Here is a 6,907-nt window from a genome sequence, read left to right as displayed (position 1 = left end):
TCCCTCTCTCCCTCTCCCCCTCCCCCTCTCCTTCTCCCTCTCTCCCCTCTTCCTTTCCCCCCCCCTCCCTCCTCAGGACCCAAATGCATGGTTAGGGGGTATATTGAAGTAAATAAAACCTCTGGGGGGTCTCCCCTGGGGGGAAAATGTATCACAATTGTCAGGGATTCTGAGTAAATGAAAAGAACTGTAACCTCTGCTTCTGTTTGTTGTTGTGAATCTAGTGAAGAGGAAAAGACCCTGTTGCTGTGAGGAGACTGATGACGGTTTTGTTTTTTAAAGGAAGAGTCAAAACATTAATACTTATCTTCTGGTGAGAAAATGAGGGGATGCTCTAGATTACTGAAAATATTTAGATGTTGCCACAGCAGTCCATTTCTTAAGCTTGTTTGTTAAGCTGATTTTTTTACATTGTTTAGCTCATTTGTTTCAGTAGGACTTCTATGACTGAAGAGATTTCTGCGGAGAGAGGATGTCACAACGCATAGTGATGCATCAGAGACCCTGAGCTGGGCATCCTCAGCGCTGCTGGCAGACACCTAACCTCTTCTTAAATGCCTTGTGCTGAGTCTCTAAGACATGTTATCTTCAGCTTCGAGGGACAGATGTCTCACTTATGGTGATGTCCCCATTCATACTCAGAGGGACTCAGATGCCAGTTGAGTATGCTGAGAGTTTCTACCATGCTAGGTGTGATGAATACACTCATTTGTTTTGGAGGAAGACAGCATTTCCCCCCATAGAACAGATGGTCTTTCTGACACCCTTAAAGGTATCTGGACATCTCCATACATGGCATACAACGTGACGCACCATGCCAAAAAATGGAAAAATTGTAGCCCTAACCAGTCCCTGACTAGCCCTAGCCAATTAGAATATACTAACATGATTGCCACTTGCTTAAGCCAATCACATCTAAAATGACGTAACTGCCCCAGGAACTCCCCTTGGCTATGCTTAAAAGGAGCTGGGTGAACTCTTCTTGGGTTATAGGTTGCCTTTGTGTGGGATGGCCAGCCCCAGCATGCTTGAAGCTTTCTTGAGATAATAAACATTCTTGCTGGGATGATGGTCTTTTGTGGAACTTCTCCAGGACCCTAACACTGACATCACTGTCCACATTATGTTTCCAGGCAGGATCTCTCACTCAAGCTGAAGACCACTGATTAGGTAGGACTAGCTAGCCAGCAAGCCCCAAGAACCATACTGTTTCTGTTTCTCCAGCTCTGGGGTTACAGACACATGCTGCTTTGCCTTGTTTGACTTTTTTTTTTTTTTTTTTTTTTTTTTTTTTTTTTGGAGACAGTCTCACTATGTAGCCCAGGAACTCACTCTGTAGACCAGGCTGGCCTTAAACCCACTGAGATCTGCCTGCCTCTGCCTCCTGAGAGCTGGGGTTAGGGCTACACTACCATGCCAGAGCCATGGCTGGGTTTGTTCCATCACTGCACAGGATCAGAATTCAGATCCTCATATTTGCATAGTGTATTGATTATTTTCTGTTACTGTGGTAAAGCACTGAGCAAAAGCAACTCACAGGGGGTTTATTTGGCTTCTATTTCCACTTCACAGTCTGTCATTGAGGGGAGTCAGGGCAGGAATTCACGGAAGGAACTCGAAGCAGAAACCACAGAAGAATGCTGATTACTGACATGTTCTGTATGGATTGCGCAGCTTGCTGACCCGCCCAAGGGGAGCACCAACCTACCACCTAAGGGGAGCACCACCCACAGTGGTCTGAACCCTCCCACATCAATCATTAGTCAAGAAAAATATTTCCGCAGACTTGCCCACAGACCAACCTGATGGAGGCAGTTCCTGAATTGAGGTCCCCTCTTCTCAGGTGACTCCATTTGTGGCAAGTTGACCAAAACCTAACCACTGCACATATGGCAATCACTTTACTGACAGAGCCATCTCCCCGGCTCCCTGAATAATCTTTTAAGTTACTGTTCATCTATTCCCTATGATGGGACACCTTGCTCGGCCTTGAGGCTGGGGGAGGAGCTTGGTCCTGACTCAACTTGAGATGCCATGCTTCATTGACTCCCACAGCAGGCCTTACCCCTTCTGAGGAGTAGATGGGGAGAGGGGGGTAAAAAGGAGGTGGGGGGAGGGAACGGGATGAGAGGAGGGAGGGGAAACTGGTTGGTATGTAAAATAAATACAAACAGTTACTGCTCATGACCAAATTCCCTAGGGGAGTAAACAGACACAACCCAGGGATTGCCACTAACTCTGGCCAGCATCCTACCCTGCCACACACCAGTGTGCATATGTGCACACATGGATGACATTCTCCACATCCTAAGAACTTGTCCAGTAATATGTCCACTCCAGAACTCTCCTCAGCATAGTTGACTCCCAGCAAAGCTGTTCGTAGCCACAGAGCAGACATGGCAGCGAGATGCCGGATGCAAACGCTGGTTCCCTTCAGCTCCAGAAAAGAAGGGCCTCTGCATGAGCAGGACTCCTGTCAGGGCTCAGGACTTCTCCAGGCTGGGCAGCCACAAATCTGCTTCCCCCTTTAGCTCATATTAAAATGATGGATGAGAGGAAAAGGAACCCAGGCCCTTGCTACCTTTTCCTTGGAACGGTAATTAATGTCTGATCTGCTTGGCCAAGGAGACAGCTGAGGGCCTTCTGAAAGCTTTTCGAACCCGGCCATTCTGAGCAGTCGTGAGGGGCTACAGCAACTCTTTCTGCGTGGTGGGAGGAAGTGATATCTAACACAAAGCGCATAACAATTGTGTCACTTATCTGAGAAGCACATTACAACCTGGCAGTGGGGGCTAACTGGCTGATACCGAAAGCAGCTTTGAATATGACTCAGGAGAGGTTCAGAAAGCAGGGTCAGAAAGCAGGCTGAGGCGTAAAGGGAAGCACAGTGGAAGGACACTGAGGGCGACAGAGAGGAAGGGGGCTTTATTGTGAAGAAAGAACTGTGCTCTTGTGTGATGAGCACGTCCACCTTCCCTGTCCCTTCCCAAGCCTCTTTATCAGGACCAGTCAGGAGGCAGGCCAGGTTTACAGTACAGAGTCCACACCACACCGTGGTTACCATGAGAACTAGGTCGCCGGGAGCTCCCTGAAGTGGGAGCAGAGGAGCTGAAATGCGCTTGCTGGGTGACACGCTGATTCCAGACTCCTCCATTGTCATCTCGATCCTCAAAGGGATTCTGAGGCATTGTCTTAGGGTCACTTAGTATCTGAAGAGCTGAGGCTCGGCAATGCTCACTGATGGCTCAGAGCCTTGCAGAGTCAAATCTTCTCCAGAGCACAGGCCCTTCCTGCCACACCACCCCATGACAGCTCTGCAGCTACGCAGGTCCCATCCACTGCCCGGCAGGTGAGAGTAGATACTCAGTATTTCCTGAGAGCGGGGCCAAACCGATCCAAAAGCATAGGAAGGAGGCTCAAAAAAATTACAGAAATAATTTAGGAATGGCTGTCTGCCTGACTTTTTTTCAATGAAACACACACAAACCTAGTCTGAATTTTGTGGCAGGAATGTATCAAGTGCCTGAGGGACAGATGCGTAAAGTCCGGGTTGTGTCTTCTAGATGCTCATAGTCTATTGCGTGGGATATACATGTACATCGTATGCATATACAATATGCTTATATTGGTTACTTTTCTTATTGTTATGAGAAGCAGCTGAAGGGAGAAGGTGTGTTTGCTTCATCAAGGTGAAGGCAAGGACCGTAGCAGGGACAGGAGGTGGTTAATCGCGGGGCATCGCGGGGCATTGCCAATCAGGAAGCTGAGAGACATGCTCAGCTCGCTTTCTCCTTTTTATTCAGTCTGGGACTCCAGACTGTGGAATGCTGCCACTCACGTTTAGAATGGGGGTTCCCACTTCAGTTAACCCAATCTGGAAACACCTTGGTAGATATGCCTCGAGGGTTGTCTCACAGGTGGGTCAAGATCCTGGCGGGTTGACAGGGATATCACAATGCTACTCAGCAATACTGACTGATAAGGGGCATTCAAGGTCCTTAAGGAGAAAAGAGGAAAGTAGCCAGCCTGAGGAGATCAGGGAGGGCTTTCTGGAGGAGACACTGCCTGAGTGAGATCTTACGGGAAAGTAGGGGTTAGCCAGGGAAGGCAGAGGTAGGTGTATTATTTCAAGCAATCAGAGGAAGCACTCAGAACCTAGACGTGAAATAGGAATCGTGCACAGGGAACACTAAGTGTCTCCCCTTGAGCCCATATAAGGTGACACTGAAGGGACAAGTGGAGACAGGAAGTAGCAACTGAGTAACAACTCAGTGTGTTGAACTTCAGCCAATAGGGATAGGGGGCGGGCAGACACCAAGAGTGAAGAGTAAAAGTCGGACTAGGACAGCGGAAAGGCTGGTGCTGTGGCCACCGGAAGGGGAACTGGGAATCGATCTGAGAGTTGGAGGACCTGTTAATAGCCAGATTAATTAAGGTGGCACACACTAATAATGAAATAGTGTTCCACCTTAAAAGGGAAGGAGATTCCACCAGCTCTGTGACCATGGGTGAGCTCGGGGGTCGTCATGTTGAGTGAACTAAGCCAGACACAGTAAGGCAAATGCTGCCCTCTCTTGCTTATAGAGGGAATCTAAGGATGCCAAGTTTACTGGAACAGAGAACAGAAATGGGAGTTAATGGAGGCTGGGAGCCAGAAAGGTCAGGGGAGATACTGGGTAAAAGATAAAAAATAATATGTAAGTAATGGATAAATAATTCAAGAAATCTAGTGAGGATCTTGCTGACTGTAGTTCATAACAGCATATTATATACTCCAAATTACCGAGAAGGTGGGCTTAAGTGTTCTCATAAAAACACGCTAAAGATCTGAAGTTTTTAACATATTTATGTAATATTTTTATTTGTATATAATAATTAGAGTGTGGCTTAGTGGATAAAGAGAGGGGGTGTTTCAGAAAGTCTTCCTTCTCTCATCTCACTTCACAATGCACAGAAGTGTGTGACTTGGCTGTGTCCAGGCTCTCCAAAGCAGTCGCCCGGACCAGAGACTATAGGATTTGGCATGCACCATGGCTGTCACCCCGACTTCCAGAAGCCAAGAAACAGGCTTTCGTCTCTGCCTTTGTTTCCTTCGCTGCTTTCTTTCCTCAGCGCTATGAAAGGCAGCAAGCAGCACCCTAGTCCATCTCCAGCCCTGCGACTTGTACCTTTCCTCTCCTAGGAAGGCTGGAAATACTCCTGGAATTCCCAAGACCCCAGCCCGTCTGTAGCAGGCCTCCCCTGGAGCCCACTGGCAGTCTGTGTTAACTGTCTGGCAGGCTGCACATCAGAAAAACACATTTTGAATTTGAGTATTCAGGGAGAAAGCGGAGAAGCTTAGCTGCATGAAAGAGCAATTGATGTGAAGTATTCATGTTTTGCTTCCATGCTGGTCACAGTCAGTAACCCCCATAGCTTAGCTGCAGTCCTACTGACTTCTTACACTGACTGTGCTATAGAGACTTAGACAACCATCACACAAACACAAGGGCATAAATACACACACACACACACACACACACACACACACACACACACACACACACGAGGGCTTGTGGTTCTGGAGAGCTCCAGCAATTCACAGTTCAGCAACGTCTCTTTTCTCGGAGATGCTGGATGAGTGACTGTTTTGAGACCCCCTTCTCCCGTGTTAAACTGCAAACTTTGTCCTTGCTTAAAACTAAACATTTCCGGCATAGGTCTTAAAGCTAGTCGGAGCATATGCTAGGTCACTTTTCAGACATAATAAAAACTATTTGATAAAGTAGAGAAGAAATGAACAAAAGAACATTAACAATACCATAGATTTAGGAACAACGTTGAGGTCACGTTTCCTGAACTAGGAAATGAACACTTCATATTTTTCTTTGTTGATTTATTTTGTAAAAGCCCATCTAATGTAGCCATGGGAACCTGGGCTATTACTTAACTTAAAAGGAAGAAGAAAAACTGCTCTTAATTAAAAACTGACGTTCGTAACTATACTTTTTCAACTCTTCTCCAACGAGTATGTCTTGCTGTTATAATAAAGGTAATAAAGGTTATATTTCCAACCACCTAGCAGTCAGAGAGCTGCCTGAGCATCCGTGCACACCTTCCCTACCTGCGTCTTCTGTTAGCGAGATGCTGGTGAACCCGCCGTCTTCTTCCTCTGTGCTCGCCCCATCCATCTTGCTCACGAGCAGCGCCTGTGAGGAGCGGCAGCTGCTCCACATGCTCACCCTTGTTCAATCATTAATAAGCACCCAGCAGGTTATCTGACCTCCACCCCGTCAGCCTCTCTCTGTTCCACTTGAGCTTTGTATTCTCAACCAGAAACAACCCAAGTTAAAGAGTTACAGCGCTTTACCCGACGCTGACCGGCGCTGCGGCTGTAGCCTGGGTCCAGTGGCGCCAAGCCTTCAGTACCCAGGGATGGTACTGTGGGCTGCCTACAGAAACTATCCAGAAAGGACTGGGATGAAATTGAAGGGAAGAGACTGAGCTTGTATGATTGATGTCTTTTGATACCTATTATAAACTTCTCAAGGACCTGATGGAGGAACTTGGCTGACCTGGAGAAAAGTCACTTGGCTTGCGTGGAACACGGGGCTAAGTCCATTGTAAGAAATGGATTAAAAGTGACTGATAGACAACGTGAGACTGAGAAATGGCACTGGTGCATGTGGAGCATTCATGTGCACATAAGCCGAAGAGCCAAAGAGCAACAATGGATGTCTTCCTCAATCTGTCTCCATCTTATATTTTTGAGGCAGGGTCTTTGACCTGGAGCAGGTAAGAAGTGGTCAGGAAATGAAAACGATGAAGAAAGGGGTCACTGGGTCAAGAGCAGCCCCTTGCCAGAAAGGTGGGTTGCAAATAGAGAACAGCAGCACAAATGCCTACTTCCACGGCTCGGGGAAAAACC

This window comes from Peromyscus eremicus, chromosome 5 (genome assembly GCF_949786415.1).
Source record: "Peromyscus eremicus chromosome 5, PerEre_H2_v1, whole genome shotgun sequence".
NCBI classification, from domain to species: Eukaryota; Metazoa; Chordata; class Mammalia; order Rodentia; family Cricetidae; genus Peromyscus; species Peromyscus eremicus.
The sequence above is the reverse complement of the archived record's forward strand: the minus strand, read 5'-3'. Positions refer to the sequence as shown.